The sequence below is a fragment of the Giraffa tippelskirchi genome, chromosome 2 (assembly GCF_054371585.1).
Source record: "Giraffa tippelskirchi isolate mGirTip1 chromosome 2, T2T-mGirTip1v1.2.pri, whole genome shotgun sequence".
Classification (NCBI taxonomy): Eukaryota; Metazoa; Chordata; class Mammalia; order Artiodactyla; family Giraffidae; genus Giraffa; species Giraffa tippelskirchi.
The window spans coordinates 200,061,744-200,085,330 of NC_137276.1; the positions used below are offsets into that span (position 1 = coordinate 200,061,744).

Here is a 23,587-nt window from a genome sequence, read left to right on the forward strand (position 1 = left end):
CCTGCAGCAGGGCAATTCTGACCCATGCTTCCACTGGAGACTCCTGGACACTCACGTGCAAGTCTGGGTCAGTCTCTTTGGAGTCACTGCTCCTTTCTCTTGGGTCCTGGTGTCCACAAGATTTTATTTGTTCCCTCCAAGAGTCTGTTTCCCAGTCCTGTGTAAGTTCTGGCAGCTCTATGTTAGGGTTAGTGGTGACCTCCTCCAAGAGGGCATATGCCATACCCAGGACTCCTGCACCCAGAGCCTCTGCCCCTGCAGCAGTCCCCCTATTAGTCTGTACCTCTGCAGGAGACACTCAAACACAGTTCTGTCTCAGTCTCTTTGGGGTCTCTGGGTCTTGGTGAGCACAAGGCTTGTTTGAGCCCTCTGAGCATCTCTGTCAGGTATGGGGTTTGATTCTAAAAGTTATTTAGCCCCTCTTACCATCTTGTTGGGGCTTCTCCTTTGCCCTTGGATGTGGGGTATCTCCTCAATGTCATTTAAAGTTTATATAAATATAAATTACCAGTTTATATAAATGGCCTTATTTACAGATTTGAGAAGTAGATACAGATACTGAAATGATGAAAATAAAAATCAGGAGGCTAGAGTTCTTGTAACAGTAATTAGACACATTTAATTAACCCATTTTTTAAACACTTTAATTCTGTTTCCTTATTGGCAAATGAAAATGAAATATAAGTTTTATCTCCTTTTAGTTCTAAATCCTATTACCTACAGTCTGTGGTAGTGGTCAGTACAGGACAAGACAGTACTTATTTTTGGTACTTTAGTCCATACAGTCCCTGTTGTGAACTCAGCTCTGCTCAATTCAATTGTTGAGTGCAAAATCAGCAGCAGATTATATATATATAAATATAAATATATATATATATGTGTGTGTGTGTGTGTCTGTATATATATATATATATATATATATATATATATATATATATATGAAAGAATATGTCTATATTTAAGTAAACTACTGTAGGGAAAACCACTAGATCATTCAGGTATGACCTAAATCAAATCCCTTATGATTATACAGTGGAAGTGACAAGTAGATTTAAGGGACTAGATCTGATAGACAGAGTGCCTGATGAACTACGGACAGAGGTTTGTGACATTGTACAGGAGACAGGGATCAAGATCATCCCCATGGAAAAGAAATACAAAAAAGTAAAATGGCTGTCTGAGGAGGCCTTACAAACAGCTGGGAAAAGAAGAGAAGAGAAAAGCAAAGGAGAAAAGGAAAGATATTCCCATTTGAATGCAGAGTTCCAAGGAATAGCAAGGAGAGATAAGAAAGCCTTCCTCAGCGATCAATGCAAAGAAATAGAGGAAAACAACAGAATGGGAAAGACTAGAGATCTCTTCAAGAAAATTAGAGATTCCAAGGGAAAATTTCATGCAAAGATGGGCTCAATAAAGGACGGAAATGGTATGGACCTAACAGAAGCAGAAGATATTAAGAGGTGGCAAGAAGAACTATACACAGAAGAACTATACAAAAAAGATCTTCACAATCCAGATAATCATGATGGTGTGATCACTCACCTAGAGCCAGACATCCTGGAATGTGAAGTTAAGTGGGCCTTAGAAAGCATCACTATGAACAAGGCTAGTGGAGGTGATGGAATTCCAGTTGAGCTATTTCAAATCCTCAAAGATGATGCTGTGAAAGTGCTGCACTTGATATGCCAGCAAATCTGGAAAACTCAGCAGTGGCCACAGGACTGGAAAAGGACAGTTTTCATTCCAATCCCAAAGAAAGGCAATGCCAAAGAATGCTCAAACTACCGCACAATTGCACTCATCTCACGTGCTAGTAAAGTAATGCTCAAAATTCTCCAAGCCAGCCTTCAGCAATACGAGAACTGTGAACTTCCAGATGTTCAAGCTGATTTTAGAAAAGGCAGAGGAACCAGAGATCAAATTGCCAACATCCGATGGATCATCGACAAAGCAAGAGAGTTCCAGAAAAACATCTATTTCTGCTTTATTTACTATGCCAAAGCCTTTGACTGTGTGGATCACAATAAACTGTGGAAAATTCTGAAAGAGATGGGAATACCAGACCATCTGACCTGTCTCTTGAGAAACCTGTATGCAAGTCAGGAAGCAACAGTTAGAACTGGACATGGAACAACAGACTGGTTCCAAATAGGAAAAGGAGTATATCAAGTCTGTATGGAGAAGGCAATGGCATCCCACTCCACTACTCTTGCCTGGAAAATCCCATGGACAGAGGAGCCTGGTAGGTTACAGTCCACGGGGTGGCTAAGAGTCGGACAACTGAACAACTTCACTTTCACTTTTCCCTTTTATACACTGGAGAAGGAAACCGCAACCCACTCCAGTATTCTTGCCTGGAGAATCCCAGGGATGACAGAGCCTGCTGAGCTGCCGTCTATGGGGTCGCACAGAGTTGGACATGACTGAAGCGACTTAGCAACAGCAGTAGTAACGGCAAGACTGTATATTGTCACCCTGCTTATTTAACTTACATGCAGAGTACATCATTAGAAATGCTGGGCTGGAAGAAACACAAGCTGGAATCAAGATTGCTGGGAGAAATATCAATAACCTTAGATATGCAGATGACACCACCTTTATGGCAGAAAGTGAAGAGGAACTAAAGAGCCTCTTGTGAAAGTGAAAGAGGAGAGTGAAAAAGTTGGCTTAAATCTCAACATTCAGAAAACTAAGATCATGGCATCTGGTCCCATCACTTCATGGGAAACAGATGGGGAAACAGTGGAAACAGTGTCAGACTTTATTTTTGGGGGCTCCAAAATCACTGCTGATGGTGATTGCTGCCATGAAATTAGAACACGCTTACTCCTTGGAAGGAAGGTTATGACCAACCTAGATAGCATATTGAAAAGCAGAGACATTACTTTGCCCACAAAGATCTGTCTAGTCAAGGCTATGGTTTTTCCAGTGGTCATGTATGGATGTGAGAGTTGGACAGTGAAGAAAGCTGAGTGCTGAAGAATTGATGCTTTTGAAATGTGGTGTTGGAGAAGACTCTTGAGAGTCCCTTGGACTGCAAGGAGATCCATCCAGTCCATCCTAAATGAGATCAGTCCTGGGTGTTCATTGGATGAACTGATGTTGAAACTGAAACTCCAATACTTTGGCCACCTCATGCGAAGAGTTGACTCATTGGAAAAGACCCTAATCCTGGGAAGGATTGGGGCAGGAGGAGAAAGGGACGATAGCAGATGAGATGGTTGGATGGCATCACCGACTCGATGGACATGGGTTTGGGTAAACTCCGGGAGTTGGTGATGGACAGGGAGGCCTGGTGTGCTGCGATTCGTGGGGTTGCAAAGAGTCAGACACGACTGAGCAACTGAACTGAACTGAAGTTCATGTATAAAAATTAAAAGTGGTCCAGATTTGGGGCATATGCTAATTGCTGTTCAGTTTTACCTATAATTTTACATATCACAACCTACAACAACCTCTGATCTAAACAAACATATATATATATAATTTACATATACATGTATATGTAAATTATATATATATATATTTCCCTTTAGTAGAGTTATATACATATTCCTACTAAAGAGAAACAATGGCTATGATCTATGTCTCACTTAGAATATAAATATGAATAATAAAAGATTGTATAAAAATAAATGATTAAGCAGGTTGTAAAACAGTACATTCTAAATTGCAATAAATGTAAGCAGTCACAAGTACTACCTAGACATAACTAGTGGAATTAGTGTAAATCAAAATAAGAATGAGATAATGCTTTACAACATCAGTAAATTTTAAATAGTGTGGTTACTGCTACTTCCTTAGCACTGCAGTAGAAACAAAACTCTCATATACTTTTGACTACCTGTATAAATAAAGGATGAAGAGTCACATTAAAATATTCATTTATACTTTTGTTTACTGCTGTGTTCATATTGTTCAGGTGTTGTGTCTTGCTTATTGTTCATGAATGGTCAAATTCTGGGCAAGTTTTACAAAGCATGGAAGGGTCAGAGGCATCAATTTACATGGGCATTACAACTCAAATGAGAGAAATAAAATCAACTTTCTGGGAATAGCCATGGGCAGTGAAAGGAAGCATAAGAATGCCAACCATATTTAAACATGTTTAAATAAAAATAATTTGGCTTAAAGTATTTCACTCAAAATCAATCTGTCATCTATCAGTCAAAGATCGCCACTAACCCACTATGAACACTTCACAATATAAAGCCAAATTGTGTACAAGCCACTAGGGAAGTACACATAAAACTTACATTACACCAAATATTTCCATCTTTGGGAAATCTGTCAGCCTTCCATGTTTATCTCACTGCCTTTCTTCACAGGTGCTTTTCTATGTCATAATACTTGCATGCATGCTAAGTCACAGTTTGACTCTTTGAGATTCTATAGACTACCCCTGCCCATGGGATTCTCCAGGCAACAACACTGGAGTGGCTACCGTCCTCTACCTCCACGGGTTTTTCCTGACCCAGGGATGAAACCACAGTCTCATATCTCCTGCATTGGCAGGCGGGTTCTTTACCACTAGCTCACCTGGGAAACCCGTCATCAAGGTTATCCTTAGGTTTACTTTCAGTCTCTCCTTTGGCTTGGTTCTGGCTCAGTCCTTCCATTGTTGATGCTCTTTTAGAAGCAGGTCTACAATGCCTGCAGCAGAAGCATTCAGTCTTTCCCTTCTTGTTTTTTTTTTTGTTACTGGGTAACATATTGGACAGGAATGAAGATGCCATGTCCCAGAGGATCCTGAAACAGATCCTGAGGATGAGATCTTGACAGATCTTAACAGATCCTGAGTCTTCATAAAAGTCTGAGGGCTTACTGAGATTGTCTTGCTTTTTGTTGTTGCTGTAGTTTTGAAATCTAGAGTCCTGGTCCTACTACTTGTGGATGTGGACTGCCTTCTCCTAATATGCTTCTTTTCTTAGGAAGGAAGTAGGGTAGAAGTGAGTGCCAGAGAAGGGTTGAGAGGGTCCTAAGATGGTCTGAGAAGCTCCACAAGTTAGTGAAGGAAAATGCTGTTTGGTTGTGGTGATGATTTTTACATAAACTCTTATGTAAACTTGATCAGGGATGATCCTTTTTATACTTTGATGTTATTGCAGGCAAAAGTCCTTGGTGACTGGGAAGCTTCTTTAGGAGGTGGGAGAATGGTAGTCCCTATGTTTCTGCTGTCAGATAGTGATGTCATCTTTTGGAAGCAGGGTGGGAGTTCTCTTTGAGGGTAAAGAGGAAAATCTCCCCTGTATTCCAGAGGAGTGTTTTCTTAGGAAGGTGAGTACAGTTTCATGGCAGGAGAAGAGCAAGGACTGAGAGGTGGAGGGTGGGGAAGGAAAGAGAGGTCGTCTTCACATTGGCAGCAGAGGCAAATTCTCTGTCTACAGGGAGGGAAGTCTCTTTCTGGCACTTTCCTAGAAAAGCACTCCAGGAGTAAGAATGTATCCACAGCCTGCCTCAGTTCAGTTCAGTTCCGTTCAGTCGCTCAGTCGTCTGACTGTTTGCAACCCCATGAACCGCAGCACGCCAGGCCTCCCTGCCCATCTCCAACTCCCAGAGTCCACCCAAACTCATGTCCATTGAGTCAGTGATGCAGTCCAACCATCTCATACTCTGCCATCCCCTTCTCCTCCTGCCCTCAATCTTTCCCAACATCAGAGTCTTTTCCAATGAGTCAGCTCTTTGCAGCAGGTGGCCAAAGTATTGGAGTTTCAGCTTCAACATCAGACTTTCCAATGAACACCCAGGACTGATCTCCTCTAGGATGGGCTGGCTGGATCTCCTTGCAGTCCAAGGGACTCTCAAGAGTCTTCTCCAACACCACAGTTCAAAAGCATGAATTCTTCGCTGCTCAGCTTTCTTTACAGTCCAACTTTCACATCCATACACGACTACTGGAAAAACCATAACCTTGACTAGACGGACCTCTGTTGGCAAAGTAATGTCTCTGCTTTTTAATATGCTATCTATGTTGGTCATAACTTTCCTTCCAAATAGTAAGTGTCTTTTAATTTTATGGTTACAATCACCATCTTCAGTGATTTGGGAGCCCCTCAAAAAATAAAGTCAGCCACTGTTTCCACTGTTTCCCCATCTATCTGCCATGAAGTGATGGGACTGGATGCCATGATCTTAGTTTTCTGAATGTTGAGCTTTAAGCCAACATTTTCACTCTGCTCTTTCACTTTCATCAAGAGATTCTTCAGTTCCTCTTCACTTTCTGCCATAAGTGTGGTGTCATCTGCATATCTGAGGTTATTGATATTTCTCCCATCAATCTTGATTCCAGCTTGTGCTTCCACTAGCCCAGCATTTCTCATGATGTACTCTGCATATAAGTTAAATAAGCAAGGTGACAATATACAGCCTTGACGTACTCCTTTTCCTATTTGGAACCAGTCTGTTGTTCCATGTCCATTTCTAACTGTTGCTTCCTGACCTGCATACAGGTTTCTCAAGAGACAGGTCATATGATCTGTTATTCCCATCTCTTTCAGAATTTTCCACAGTTTATTGTGATCCACACAGTCAAAGGCTTTGTCATAGTCAATAAAGCAGAAATAGATGTTTTTCTGAAACTCTCTGCCTACTTCATTATAATAATTCACATGAGACCTCTTGAATAGAAAGTTGTTCAGGAGAGATGTAGCCAGTCATATAAAGACTGCTGATTTTTTTGGCCATATTGATATCCCTGCTGTACTGAATCTGCTGCTTGCATTTTGCCACTTTCTCCTTTGCAGGTTTAGATGATTCTTGTATTGTAGGTTCAGGTGTAGTGAGGGGCACTCTTACTTCTAGTGTCATTTCAGACATTTAAGTTTGGTCATTTTACCTGAACTTCCCTCTGGAGAGATAGACGCCCATGTTTTTCATGCGCAGTTCAACTGTACAAGGTTGCAAAAGAAGTTTTTGGCAGTAGAGTTGCTGGAGGTCATAGCCAGTATTTTTGCCTTGGACTTGCTGAGGAGATAACCTGCTAGTTTTTCGTTGACCCTAGGAGGTTCCTTTTATGGTGACCTAGAAGGTAAGATAATAAACTGCATTCAGATAAGGTTATGGTTGAACATATTTTTGATTTACTGGAAGTCTGTGCTTTTATGTCTTGGTGGAAGAGATATCTGCCTTTGCTGGAGTTCTCCTGAGAGGAATGGACACCTTTGGGGCTTGGCAGGCTTTGCCATGGCCACGAGCTTCAGTAGCAGGTGGTGCACTGAATTGGTTGAGTATCAGGAGAGCTAGAATACACGTGAGTCCTCAATTTAGAATGTGACCTAGAGAGTCTTCTCTTGTTTTATATATATATATATATATATATATACATACACATAATTGGACTTTTCTGTCAGCATGTTTATTTTCCCTCTCTGGACTTTGATACAGGTTCAGATTTGAGAAATTTCAGGCGGTCACTAATAATGGTGGCCTCCTACACTGAAGTTCACTTATTTTCTCTTCAGGTTTTGGGAGCTCTGGGGTCTTCTCCTTCATTCCTGGAATGAGGAATGAACTTCCCAGTTATTGATTCTGTAAAAATGAAATGTTCAATGACTTTCCTGTCTCTCTCTCCTGGCAGGAGAGGTTGGTCTTTCAGGGAAGGGTTAGCATCTTCTGGACCTTTCTGTATTTTCTGTTCGGCTTTTATTTTTTTTTCCCCCTTATCTTTTATCTTTGTCTTTACCTTGCTTTCTTATAGGTGGCAAGTTTCTTATTCAGTCTATCTCTGTTATATTTATTCTTCTTTGTGTTGTAGGAAAACAGAGTGGAATACTGTCATGTTTTCTTGTGCCTGTAGCAGCAGAGGCCATAGTTCATCAATTTTTTAGCTTTTTCTTTCTCCCCTCCCCATTCGAAAACCAATTAGGGTGATGTGATATTTTGGAGTCCTGGAATTTTCACTTCTAGCTAGTTGGACATAAAGTTAATCAAGATATTTTAAAATCCAAGGATTTCTGTCATTTGTTTTGCTATCCAAGGCTTTATAACCTCAAGATTTGCTTTGCTCATGGTTTCTCTCTTCTTCCCTTGCAGATAGCCACCTTTTGTTGTATTCCATATAGCTTTTTTCTCTGTGCACACATTTTGATAATCTCTTCCTCTTCTCATAAGCACACTACTTCTGTTGGATTAGGGTCTTAACCTTTGTGATCTCATTTAACCTTAATTACATCCATAAAGGCCCCATTCCAAATACAGACACATTGGGGGTTAGGTTTCAACCTAAGAATTTGGTGATGTACAGTTCAGTTCGTACAGAGGGAACTTAAAGTAAAATACAAACAGTTAAAAACTGTGTATTTCAAAATAATCATTTTACAATGAATAAGATGGGGATGAAAAGAATTAACTGATGCAACTTTGGAAAATACTTAATATTTTGGCTGAGTAATATAAAACTAAACACAAAATGAACTGTACAGAAATACTGTATTCTATCAGTAATGTTTAGTAATTTTTTTGCAAAGTGTATGAGTTACAATTCTAAAATTCTTTCATCTGTGTATTAGTTCCATCTGTGTATTAGTTTTAACAAATAAGTAAATGTAATTTTGCAGCCTAAGTTGGACTCTGGAATAGAAAAGGAATATTAGTTGAAAAACAGGTGAAATCAAAATAAAATCCAAATTAGTTATCAGTTTTATGCTAATATTAACTTCTTTTGTTTTAATAATCATGTTATAAATATTTAGGATGTTAATATTAGGGGAAAATGGGTGAAGAGTACAACATTTTGGTAGTTTTTCTGTACATGCAAAATTATTTCAAAAGAAAAGAGGATGTGAATCATAAATTTAAGTCTAATTTTCAACTCTGAAATTTACTAACAATTACAGTGTGTTTTCTTGCTCTTAATGTCACCCTAGTTTACATCTAGATACGCAAAAAATAAATTGTTCATGTTTAATTTTTCAGTTACAGCTATTACATTTTGTGTATATACTTTGCTTTCCTTCTAAAGTTCTCAAAGTTTAAGATAAATTTTATTGAAAACTTAAATAAACTTTGTGAAAGTATTTTCAGAAAAAAATTAAGAATTCAGAAATGGCAACAATATAGAATAGGGTAGATTGGGATATTGAGTTGGATGACTTTTTCTACTTCTTTTCAAATAAGATAAAGGAAGTTTAAACTTGATGACTTGGTGAAATGACTTAAGACCTTGTTAGCAATGCATTCTGTAGGATTGATAATAAGAGTGACTGTCTAATTGGCATTGTTTCTAAGGAAGTCATATGTACCCAGCTTAGCATGTGTCATTTCAATATGACAATAATTGAATCACCTCAAACAGTGCATAGAGGTGTGAGTTAGTTTAACACTTAATGAGTATCTTAAGTTTTACAGTTCCAGGGAATGTTATTTAAGGTATGCTTTGAATAAATGCTTTTAATACACATTTATTTGATATATTTCTCACTTCCCATGGCTCATAAATTTTTAAGACTATTTTTAAATTGAAAATTAAAAAATAATTAAAAATTCAACACAGTCCTTACTTTCTTAAACATTCTCTTTTCTATCAAACAAAGGATGACTTAGACTTTTTGTTGTGATAGTAATGGTGGCATTGATTCTGAACAAGCAAAAAATGCAGACAACTAGATATAACACATTCTAGTAGCTTCATAAAGTTTCATGATTAAAAAAACACTTCTAGGAATTATAATGGAATCCTTTTCTAACCCCAGACATCAGTATTCAAAATAAAAAGTAATTTCACCTTATGTTTAATACATTTATGGGATCATTTTTAAAAGCCACTTGTATTAATCAGATATGAAAACCAGAAAAAAAATGGCTGCATAGATATATTGCTTTGACTAATAAAGTTTAATTAAGTGAAGGTAAATGGGATTTTTATAGTGAATATTTGTAATAGGAGGAAAGAAAAATTAAAGAAGCAAATTAACACTATTAGTATCTCCTCAGCCTACAGCTAAAAAAAAACAGTTTGAAGAGTTACAGGCACAGGATACATACTGGCTGTATTCGTTTTTATTTATTCCTTAAATATTCAAGTCAAAATATATTAGGCTTCATTAAGCCATCTTTAGATTACCAAGAGGATATAATATTTGATTTTTGAGATTTTCAGATAAATGTTTATATTATTTTCATGCATATTATGAAAGAAGATAATCTGAAACCTGCCATTTTTAGATTGATTTACATAAAATAATAAATTGAAAACTCAGACTCACATGGACAAACTTTGTAAAAATTTGGATAAAATCATTTTAAATTTCTGGACTGAAAGGAATTATAATCCTCCTGAAGTCCTAAATGTTTGAATATACTACAGAATAATACATATTCTAAGTAATTAGAGTAAGCTGAATATAAAGAACTATCTACAAAATTATATCTCCCTACATCACTAAGTGTTTCTGAATACCTATCTTAAAAATAATTTAAGCTTATGATCCACATATTTTAATATTAAGAAAAATATTATTAATAGTATTGTAATATAGTACCAGTTTTAGAGGAAAGAATTCACAAATTTAATATAGCACTTTTCTATCAGAAAACATATATTGCGTTAAACTTTCACATGGTATTTGAGTGATATACTGACAAAGATGCTCTGAGGCCTTGCTTCTTAAGGTGAAGTCCAAGGACCTGCAGCAACTGCCTCATATAGAAGTTTGTTAGAGATGAAAATCTTGGACCCAGCCTTAAAATTCTTGGCTTATAAATTGCATTTTAAGTTTGGCAGATATTATTCTAAGAAACTGATTATCTGATTTGGCTATACATTGGAAAAACTGAGAATTAAAAACAAACAAACAAAAAGCACTGATGCTGTTTAAGCCCTACAACTGCTGATTTAGTAGGCAGGAAATGCAACTTAGACATGAAGTTGTAAAAATTCGCAAGTGATTCTAATAAGCAGCAAAGTTTGAGAACCACTGCTCTAAGAAACATTATCAATTGCCAGTAGGTAACTTGTTGACACCTGCTATCAACCCATTGGTCGTTTAGATTGATAGTAATTTTTATTTCTGTTAAAAACAAATTAATTTATTAATATGTCCTTGGAGAAGTTGTGTATAATCCATAAGATTATTAATTAGACAGAGTTTCTTCATAAAATTTTCTCTTTAAAGAGATGGTTGATAATTCATTTGTAGTTAAGAATTCCATTTTAATTATTGTTAACATTCTGTTTATCTGTAACTTTATAGTTTTCTTAAATTGATCATGTTTTAATACCTTGGCTTTAATCCAATTTCCAAATATATATTTTTTGAAATAAAAAAAACAGCATTTATTTATTTTTGACAGTCTCAATATTTGCTTTTGCTGGAGTTAGTGTTTATTTGCAGCATTTAATAGCGAGTTACTAGAAAGGTCACATATAGTTCTTCAGTACCATATGGAGTACATTTAAGCTTTTTCCCAATGAAAAGTGCCTATTTTAATCTATACTAGGTGTTTTTTAATAGAGTTCTATCTGTCTCAAATATTATGCCCTTGAGGAACAAATGCCACTCCTGAAACCTGTTGTATATCATATTTACCAATGTATAAATGGCTATTTAATAAATACCTATGGTGAGGCTTTTCCTGATACAATTAAAGCACGCATTATGTATAATAATATAGTATTTATTTCAGTTGAATTATCTGAAGGTAATAATTCCACATCATAATTTAGAGTTCACCCCGAAGACCCTTTCAATAAATATATAAATGATATGTTTCTTATTTTGTTTTAATGAGAACCATGCAAAAATAACTTTTTAAAAATTTCCTTCACTATGACCTTTAACTTACCTTTGTCCTTGTGTGGAATGTGCATTTTCTACAGATTGTGGTCATAAAAGGAAAATAAGGGAGACCGAGTAAATAATGTAGAAAAATAGAGAACAGATTTAATTACCACTAACTAGCTAATTAGTCGGACATGACTTAGCAACTGAACAACAACTTGCTAATTAACATCTTAATGAAAAGTCTAAATATACTGATTTTAAGTAGTTAATTAATATATTGTATCAAATTATAGTGTCAAGATGACATAAATTATGTAATCACCTTTAATCTGATAAAAGTCATTCTATTATTCATACACAATCTAATTGCTATGTAATCATAAATATAGTTTTAAAATATTTTAAGTGTTTAAATATGTATGAAAATATAAAAAGAGAATTATATATCCTTGGCTCTTCCCTATTTTAAAGAGAGCAAAAGTCATCATCTCTACAATCCATTCCACACTGTTAGCTTTAGATTTTTGAGACCACAAATCCTGATGCCTAGATTAATGTCCAGTCAGTTTTGACTGGGTATTAATCAGTCAATCAGCCACAACTGACTTGCCATTAATCTAGGCATCAGGAGTTCTGAGCTTTTATGATAAACACATTTGGAAATCTTGAATTTTAGATTCTTATTAACACATATAGTTATAATCAAATTTGTGGATGTAATTTTGATGCTTTAAGTAAAACAGATATTATGGAAGTTGCACCATAATATTTAGTGATATATATCACTATATATTTTGCCTTTGTCCCATTTTAAAAATAAAATTAATATAATAAATTATGTATATCATATATCTGAGAAATCCTACATGAACTTTTTTCCATAAGGGAAAAAAAAAAAAACAAAGCAAGCACCCTTTCACCCAAAAAAGACTTTATTCCAAATCACTGAATGAAGTAAACTGTGTCATGCCAGAAACATAAAAAATGAAATTAAAAATAAGTGTGTGTGTATGTGTATGCGTGCGCATGTGCATTCTCAGTCATGTCTGACTCTTTATGACCCCATGGACTGAAGCCCACAGGGCTTCTCTCTCCATAGGATTTTCTAGGTAAGAACACTAGAGTGGGTTGCCATTTCATCCTCCAGTGAATCTTCCCAACCCCAGGATAGAACCCACATCTCCTGTGTGTCTGGCATTGTAGGCAGATTCATTACCACTGAGCCATAAAAATAGCATTGTAATGCTTATATAAAAACTGAATTTCAAGGAGAACACAGTATGATTATAAGCACTTACTTAGGAATCTTAATTCTTTCTATATCTAAAATGCCAGCAGAATTAGTTCAAGATAACTGTTGAAATTTTGGTTTCTACTAGTTGAAATTTAATATAACCACCATCATTCACTTCCTAAGACTGTTATGTACTAATTAAAGACTATAAAGCATCTTGCAAATAAAGTCCTACATACATGCCTAATAAGGCTAATAACATTTATAATGATACCAGCTGTTGAAACACAACAGATATACATAATTAATGTCAGTTGAAGTTTACCTACAGGTTTTCCATCTGTTTCATTAGAATACAAATTCCAGAATTTAAAAATGGTAATTTTAATATAGAAATCAAGGTTTTATTTCACATCCATTCTAATACATATATAATTTTATATATGGCCTAAAAATAAACTTAGTTTCTTGTTACAAGAAAATACCCAAAGGAACCTTATTTAAAAAAAAAAAAAAAGCACACATTTGGAAATATCTCTTTCTCTAATCTTATTTGCGTGTATGTCGTTTCAATATCTTTATTTTTAGATGAATAATAACAGTAGTTTAACTTGACTGTGTCATCAACTTTGTACAAGACTATATACCAAGGACTACATGGTCCCTCCTTTAGGCAATATTCAAAATAGGGCTGAAAGATAAGCATTGCTAATACCTAGATGATGTAGTTTAGGAAACTAAAGGTAAATGAGGTATTTATAGAGAGATAACTTTCAGCAATTGGAGAAAAATACCTTCATAATTTAACAGAAGACAACAAATAGAGAAATAGTCTGAAATTTACTAGCAACAATAAAAAGAGAGTGGACATAAACCTAGATTACACATTATGCACTTTCAAAAAAATCTACTCTGTGTTTCAACATGAGGTGGGTGATATTCCTTATAATAGTACAGTTTCCTAATGCAGAGAGGTTGAGCTGGCACAATATTGAATATCCTCAAATACAGATTTCATATTGGAGAGAATAAAATAATAAGTAGATGTTGGCAAAACAATTAACATCTTCAAAAATTAAACATGTCTTTGGCTATTTGGAGTGGATTCCAGAAGACCCTAAGATGCAGGAGAGCACATAATGGAGGAAACTATACCCAGAGGGACACTGTTCCATTTCTCCTCAATCTCTCAAGTCTTTGAATCCCAGAAAAAATAGATGGAAAACACAATTTAGCCTTCATGCTCACACTTAGTGTTGTAAAATAAATTTGTCTTAATCAAATGATACGAATTAAGAATTTTCAATCACACTGAGTCAACATAAAGGGGGAAGTTCTGGACAGAGCCATCGACAAAACTTAAGCATAAAGAAGATAATAAACATTATTAAGAATTGTGGATATTCTTCTGTAGAGAAATGAAAGAAAAGAATCCAACATCACGATGAAGAACTCTGTAAGGAAACATAATTCCAGGTAATAAGTACACATAGTGGTATAGCAGATAGCACAGATAAGAGTATGTACAAGCTTAATGAAAACACCGAGATGATAGAATTCAAAACCCATATAAGAAAACAAGTAGATGAAAGTACGATTTTTATAGTTGAGAAAAGGAATTCAGAAAAAATACACAATTTTAATGTAATGAAAAAATAAGAAACATTGAGACACAAAAATAGATGAAAAGTGAAACTGTGGCATAGAGGAAAAATTGAACTAATCATACTGAATGCAAAGAAAAGAAAGTGAAATAAAACATTTAAAAGAGGGACAGTAGTTCTGAATGAAAAGATTATCTAATACAAGAATAATTGTTATTGTTGAAGTAGAAAAACTGAAGAACTAGAGTAGAAAAAATGTTGAGAGTTAGAATACAAAATGAAGTAATCAGAGGAAGAAAGGGCACAGATACATGAGAAAACATTAAAACAATTATTATAGAAATGTAACTTATTTTAGTTATTTAGATTCTAACACTAAGGAAGAATTCTTCAATCTGTATGTAGAAGTAAATCATCCTGAAGGGGAGATTAGGTAAAATTTCTCCATCAATGCTATTGTAGAAAAAAACTGGGCTTTGGGGTTTTGGATGATATTTGGCTTTTGTATTTTTATGTTTTGAATTACTTATTCTGTTGTTAAGAGAACATATAATTTCTATGGATATTATAAATTCATCACTATAAACTATGCATGTATACCCATAATCCTTATTTCAAAAGTAAACATGATTTTATAATATTGTATACTACTGTAAATATTTTATTGATATGAAATTATTGTTCTGTGTATAGTCTGCACTAGCTTGCTTTCTTTAATACATTTAAAGACGTTCTATGATTGGGTTTTACCTTCTAGGTACTACTGTAGGTTATGAACTTATAGCAATAAATAGAATAAATGTCCTCAAGAAGCTTGAATTAAAAAAGGAGGTTTATAGAAAGCAAACATATACACTAATTATAAGCATATTTGAAGTTGATGTGTTCTATAGAAGAAATAAGAAAGAGTAAACGAGATGTAAGGTAGTGATTGTGGGCTCTTGGTTTGGAATTTTAGATGAGGTTGTTTGATGAGCATCTCTGAAATTGAGTAATTTGAACAAAGCATTGAATGAGGCTACAGGAGTAGCCATATCTCAGGGAAGTACTCTAGGATAAGACAGAAACATAGGTAAATCATAACATGCCTGGTATTTTGAATAAAGAGTGAAGAAGCCAATGTTTTGGGAGCTAATTGAAAAAAGGAAATATATTAATATTAGGAAATGAGAAAAAATAAAGGTGGTTACAAATAGCTGTGAAAAGAAAAGAGCAAAAGACAAAGGAGAAAAGGAAAGATAAATCCATTTGAATGCAGAGTTCCAAAGAATAACAAGGAGAGATAAGAAAGTCTTCTTCAGTGATCAGTGCAAAGAAATAGAAGAAAATAATAGAATGGGAAAGACTAGAGATCTCGTCAAGAAAATTAGAGATACCAAGGGAAAATTTCATGCAAAGATGGGCTCAATAAAGGACAGAAATGGAATGGACCTAACAGAAGCAGAAGATATTAAGAAGAGGTGGCAAGAATACACAGAAGAACTATACAAAAAAAAATCTTCACGACCCAGATAATCACGATGGTGTGATCACTCACCTAGAGCCATACACCCTGGAATGTGAAGTCAAGTGGGCCTTAGGAAGCATCACTACAAATGAAGCTAGTGGGTGTGATGAAATTCCAGTTGAGATACTTCAAATCCTAAAAGATGATACTGTTAAACTGCTGCACTCAATATGCCAGCAAATTTGGAAAACTCAGCAGAGGCCATGGGACTGGAAAAGGTCAGTTTTCATTCCAACCCCAAAGAAAGGCAATGCCAAAGAATGCTCAAACTACCACACAACTGCACTCATCTCACATGCTAGCAAAGCAGTGCTCAAAATTCTCCAAGCCAGGCTTCAGCAATATGTGAACTGTGAACTTCCAGATGTTCAAGCAGGTTTTAGAAAAGGCAGAGGAACCAGAGATCAAATTGGAACATCCGCTGGATCATCGAAAAAGCAAGAGAGTTCCAGAATAATATCTATTTCTGCTTTATTGATTATGCCAAATGACTTGTCTGTGTGGACCACAATAAACTGTGGAAAATTCTGAAAGAGATGGGAATACCAGACACCTGACCTGCCTCCTGAGAAATCTGTATGCAGGTAAGGAAGCAACAGTTAGAACTGGACATGGAACGACAGACTGGTTCCAAATAGGAAAAGGAGAACGTCAAGGCTGTATATTGTCACCCTTCTTATTTAATTTATATGCAGAGTACATCATGAGAAACGCTGAGATGGAGGAAGCACAAGGTGGAATCAAGATTTCCGGGAGAAATATCAGTAATCTCAGATATGCAGATGACACCACCCTCATGGCAGAAAGTGAAGAAGAACTATAGTGCCTCTTGATGAAAATGAAAGAAGAGAGTGAAAAAGTTGGCTTAAAGCTCAACATTCAGAAAACTAAGATAATGGCATCTGGTCCCATCACTTCATGGGAAATAGATGGGGAAACAGTGGAAACAGTGTCAGAATTTATTTTGGGGGGCTCCAAAATCACTGCAGATTGTGACTGCAGCCATGAAATTGAAAGATGCTTACCCCTGGAAAGGAAAGTTATGACCAACCTATGCTATGCTAAGTCGCTTCAGTCGTGTCCGACTCTGTGCGACCCCATAGACGGCAGCTCATCAGGCTCCGCCGTACCTAGGATTCTCCAGGCAAGAACACTGGAGTGGGTTGCCATTTCCTTCTCCATTGCGTGAAAGGGAAAAGTGAAAGTGAAGTGGCTCAGTCATGTCCGACTCTGTGCGACCCCATGGACTGTAGCATACCAGGCTCCTCCGTCCATGGGATTTTTCAGGCAAGAGTACTGGAGTGGAGTGCCATTGCCTTCTCCTCTCTGAAGACTGGCTTCCTGAAAAACAGAATAAGCTTGATGAGGTAGGAGCTGGCTTGGTGCCCAAGGAGCCCAGGTTTGAGTCTTGACCGCACTTCCAGGCAAGAGTACTGGAGTGGGGTGCCATTGCCTTCTCCTCTCTGAAGACTGGCTTCTTTCAACTGCAAAGCTGGCACCAGCAGGTCCACCATCAGGGGGGAAATAGATTCTCTTAAAGTGGGCTGAGCTGGGAGGCAGGTTGAAGAACAATCCTGTGCTTCAGGCCATCTGGGCAGAGTTGCCATCCTCCTACAAGGCAGATTCCTGAGGATGGGTTAGGCATCTCTCTGGCTGGAGGAGACTTAGGAGGGGCTCATACCTCCCCTCAGGCTGGGGCTCCGGAACAAAGTGCCCAGTGGAAAAAGCATGAGGGTAGCCAGACTCTGGGAAGCCGGAGCTGGCGAGGGGGGTGAAATGCCACAGCTCGCCAGGCTGAACAGAGGGGCCCCCGGTCAGGGACAGTGGGTATTGATCCATAGGCATGAGACCAGATCCATTCAAGCTGCAGCTGGCGGCGCCATTTGCCAAAGATACTTGCGGCTGTGGCTTTGTCCACGGAGCAGAGAAACGCCGCTGATGTGGAGACATGTCACTACCATTCCTCAGCAGCACTTCTCCGCTCGGGATGGAAGGGTGCTGTCCCTGGGGGCTCTTGACATTGCTCAGAGCTCTGGAGAAGTGTTCATCCACCACACTGCCAATGTCCCCTTGGAAATAGTGGAAAAGGACACAGTGGGAATTCCGTTCAGTTTTGATAGGGTTCTGTGTGTGGATGGTGGTCTTCCTCACGTCTTCCATGGTGACTCAGGGAAGAGCTGTGAGCTCCTTGAAGGCAGAAGCTGTCCTTTTCGCACAGAGGCAGGGACCAGGCACGCAGACGGCACTGCAGAGAGGCAGTGGCCTTCCTTTACCAGGGAAATAAGAGGTCTCATGACCAACCTAGACAGCATATTAAAAAGCAGAGACATTACTTTGCCAACAAAGGTCCGTCTAGTCAAGGGTATGGTTTTTCCAGTAGTCATGTATAGATGTGAGATTTGGACTATAAAGAAAGCTGAGCAGCAAAGAATTGATGCTTTTGAACTGTGGTGTTGGAGAAGACTCTTGAGAGTCCCTTGGACTGCAAGGAGATCCAACCAGTCCATCCTAGAGGAGATCGGCCCTGGGTGTTCATTGGAAGGACTGATGTTGAAGCTGAAACTCCAACACTCTGGCCACCTGCTGCGAAGAGCTGACTCATTGGAAGAGACCCCGACACTTGGGAAGATTGAGGGCAGGAGGAGAAGGGGATGACAGAGGCTGGGATAGTTGGATGGCATCACCGACTCAATGCACATGAGTTTGAGTAAACCCCGGAAGTTGGTGATGTACCGGGAGGCCTGGCGTGCTGCAGTCCATGGGGTTGCAAAGAGTCGGACACGACTGAGCTACTGAACTGAACTGAACTGAAAGGTGGTTAAGGAGTTTGTACGCTTGAGTAAAATGGAGTGCCATTTGAAGATTCTGAGTTAAAAAGTGACATGTTCTGATTTGCATTCGGAAAGGATCACTGGTGTGTGGTTTAGAATAAACTTCAGGGGCAAAGTTGGAGGGGGCAGAGGACTTTGGAGGCTCAAATAATAACCTGGATGAGAGAAAAAGATTACTTGAACCAGGAAGCAGTGAAGAAGGATGTGGGGTATTCAGATGTTGAATGTCAACGCACACACAGGGATATATGCACTTGATCATCTTTCAGTTCAGTTCAGTTCAGTTCAGTTGCTCAGTTGTGTCTGACTCTTTGAGACCCTATAAACCACAGCACTCCAGGCCTCCCTATCCATCACCAACTCCCGGAGTTCACCTAAACCCATGTCCATCAAGTTGGTGATGCCATCTAACCATCTTATTATCCTATGTCGTCATCTTTACTGATCACTAATTCATTGTCTGTCATAAATATGTTCTTTTAATGTAATAAATGTTTTTTTATGCTCATTCATGTCAATGAGTGTATACATGTGCCATGTTGAGATTTTTTGTTTCTGAATATATCAGTAGTTTATTTATTTTTTCCTGAGTGATACCTTATTTATGTATACTATAAGTTGCTTATTCATTCACTAAGTGATGGAAATTTGGGTTATTTCTAATTTAAGTTAATAAAACTGCTCTGAATATTCAAATATAAATATTTTTGTGAACATATATTTTCATCTCTCTCCCATAAATATATGGAAATGGAGTGGTTGGATCATATATTAGCTATACGCTTTACCTTTTAAAGAAATTGTTTTCCAAAGCACTTGTGCCATTTTGCATCCCTATCAGCAGTGGGTGAGAGTTTTAGTTATTCAAATCCTTGCTAAAATTTGCCGTGTGTTATGTTAAGTCACTTCAGTCATGTCCAGCTCTTTGCAATCCTGTAGACTGTGGTCTTCCAGGTTCCTCTGTCCATGGGATTCTCCATGGAAGAACACTGGAGTGGATTGCCATGCCTTCCTCCAGGGTATCTTCTTGACACAGGGATCGAATATATGTCTTTTATGACTCCTGCTTTAAAGGTAGGTTCTTTACTACTAGTGCCACCTGGGAAGCCCCAAACCTGCTATTATATATCTATTTTCCAGTGAGCAAGTAGTGGAATCTAGTGATTTTAATTGTTATTTGGGCATTTTTTCCTGTGTTTATTGCCCATTTATATATCTTTTAAAAATTATCTGCATGAATTGTTATGTACAGTCACTTGTCTTATTTGAGATTTAGGAATCCTTCACATAGTCTTGATTCCATTACTTGTCATGAATATGTTAAGTAAGAGGTGTTTGTCATCCAAATGAAGAGGCTAAAAATGAAGTTCAGAGAAAAGGCCCATGCTAGATATCCAAATTTTAGAGTTGTTAGTGTATAGTACATGGTATTTAAAGCCAGGAGACTGCATGAGATCTAAACCATAAACTAATAAAAAAGGAGAAGATATCTAAGGACTGAGAAACACCAGCAATAACATTTGGAAAAACAAAGGGAAGTTGGAGGAGAAAACAGAATGAGTGGCTAGTATGGTAGGAGGTGGCCAGTGATAAAAGTCTATTAAGGATGAAGGTACATAAACTGTAGATGTTGCCAGTGGCTTAAAATAAGTGGTGGAAAGAAAATTTAGCATTGTGTTTAATGGTGGAGGGATCTTGTGACTTTAATAAGAATGGTTTATATGTAGTTATGGGGTAAAAAAATAATTGGTGTGAAATTAAAGACAGAATAGATGACTAATGAATAAATTAGCTAAGCAGTGATCATCACTTTGCTGATATCACAAAAAAAAAATAATCTAGTCACAGATTATAGACTTCATAATAGATGCTCACAACACCATCTGTAAACTAGTCCTGCAAAAAATGAAACCTGAACCCATAAAGTGTTAGGCAGCACCATAGGGTTGCTGTATATAAAAACCAGACTGCAGGGAAAATAATTTGATTTTGAAAATAAATAAATGAAAAAAAGAAAAACAATATGATGATGACAGAAGCTATATGCCAAAGTGAACATAATAAGTTTATGATCAGTTATAAAAAGTGATTAATTTCTTGGATATTGACTCAGTCCAACAGACTGAAAATAAACATATTTGTGAGAAATTTGAGAAATATTGAATATTGATTGACCTTTTAACACTATTAAAGAAGTAACTTTGCTTTGAAATACTTTGGATTTTTAAAAGGTATTTATCTTTTGAAGACATATCCTGTAATACTATGAATAAAGAATTATATCTGCAGATTGCTTTAGATTGATTCAAAATGAGGAAAGGGAGTGGGGGTACAGATAAAATAACACTGTCTATGAGTTAATAATCAGTGAAACTGGGTGATATGTAAGTGTGCCCATGATTTTATAATTCTGATTTTTTATATTTTGATAATTTCTATAATGAACAGTTAAATAACTCAGATAATTTATTTACTATTACAGGAGAGAATGAATAGGAGGAGAGGCATTAGAGAAAGCAAGTGTCAGTAACTTTTGAGGAATTATTTTAATACTATATTTTTCAAAAAAATGAAACCTCAAAAGGGTTGTTGAAAGATAAAATTTTGCTTACAGGATGAAAGCTGACAGGATGCAATAGCGTTGAAAAGTTAATGATGTAGGACAGAGAGAAGATGCCTGGTGAACTAAAGCCCTTGGAAAGGCAATATTGGCTCCCCAGATGGAATCTGGTGCACAAGTGGAGTAGTTGCCTTTCGTCTATAGCACAAACTATTCATCTTTAATATAAAGAGAGAAGGTGGCTGATATGGCTATATGTGCTGAAGAGCAAGTCATATGGTAATGGAAGTTTGAGCAAGTTCTCTTCTGCTGGAAAATGGAATAAGAAGCAAGATCACCAGCTAAGAGATGAGTTAGCAGAGAAGAAAGGAGAACTCTTAAAGATTTATCTAAAAGAGTGAAAGAGGAGGTAACTAGAGATATGCAATGTACATGCCAGAAAGCATCAAAGGCTCACTTGAGACTTACGGTAAAGAATTTGAGACTACATCAGCATAGTTTTGAACAATTTTGTCCATGCCAATCATAATAGATCTAGCTGCATTCAGTTCTTTAATCTCTAATTGTTTCTCTACACTGTCTTACTATTAGAAACATGACTCATTAGAAGAGACCCTAAGCTGGGAAAGACTGATGGCAAAAGGAGAAGGGGGTGGCAGAGGATGAGATGATTGGATAGCAACACCAACTTAATGGTCGTGAATTTGAGCAAACTCCAAGAGACAGTGGAGGCTGGGGAGCCTGGCATGCTGCAGTCTATGGGACACAAAGAGTCACGCATGACTCAGTGACTGAACAACAATATATATGATAGTAATCTCCTCCTTACATCTAATGATTTTTCATTCTTAGGAAAAAATGAAAATCATGAGAAATAATGCCATACATAAGCTTATCTTAACCTAAATTTCCAGGCTTCTTTTAACCTCTCCCTAGTTGTCTCCATTCGCTTGTCAAAAGCCTTTTTTTACTTGCTTTGCCCAAATAACAGTTTCCCAACAATATGTGTAATTAAATGAATAAAGGACATGATTAATTAATGGATAGTTAATACACAACTGTTAGACATTTAGTTTGTATAAAGTAGTTTCCAAGGCCAACTTTCTGGGAAAGTTATATATTTTAGACTAGAGACCATAATTTGTTGATATTTATACTCCCAGAATCTAGTAAGATGCCTGAATTAGGCATGTAGGAAGATGCCTAAGCAGCAAGCTGTTAATAACTGTTGGTTGAATGAAAATATTTAATACATCTTTTCTACATTTTATACATTACCCTCAAATAGAGACACTGGATGTTGAAACTTACTTTTTAAAATTAAACAATGAGATATCCATCTGTAAATTTGCTAAAGAGTTGATGATACTATAGGTCTTAACATATATTTAATCATAAAAATATAGAAAATATATAAATTAATATAATTATACCTTCAGATATATTATAGGTATATGCCCATTTTTAACTAAAATAACCTATATGCCCAGTGTCTAGAACAATTTGGCACATAGTAGTACAGGGTAGAAAAAAGTTTTCCTTCATCTTCTGAGGATACAGGTTGGTTCTGAAAATTAAGCTGGCCAAGATTAATCAGGGAAAAGCATACACATTTTAATAAGTTGTTATATGCACATAAGAACCTTCGTAAGAGAATGAAGACCTGATGAAATGACCAGTGTAGGAAACATTTATATCTTTGTAGACAAGGAAACAATACAATTTGTGAAAAATTGGCAATACAAAAGGATATCAGCTAGGGCTAGCAAACGATGAAGTAACTAGAAAGACAAGAGTTGGTTTAACAAGTTTTGTTTGCACAGATTTCTTGGCCTTCAATTCCCTATGACTTCCCTTCTCTTGGTACAGGGAGGGTACCTTTTACATGGGAGTTTCATGATCTGTCTCAGGGAAGGGTGAAGCAAGAGGTCAGAGTGAACTTCCTGCTGCGGCTTTTTTTTTTTTCTTTTTAATTCCTTTAGCTTATGATATTTAATATACCAAGGTGTCATATTTTAGAGTAGCATGCCCTAAACCTCGTCAATAGCATAAAAGATGCTCAATAAACACTTTTTGATGGAATAGATAAGTGAATGAGTGGATGTCTTATTAATATATATGTATATATACA

At 36.8% G+C, this 23,587-nt stretch overlaps 1 pseudogene; it reads right to left on the reverse strand.

Moving 5' to 3' along the window:
* Positions 1–7,401: 7,401 nt before the first annotated feature.
* LOC145539635 (transcription cofactor vestigial-like protein 1 pseudogene) lies at positions 7,402–18,225 on the reverse strand (annotated as a pseudogene).
* Between the last annotated feature and the right edge of the window lie 5,362 nt (positions 18,226–23,587).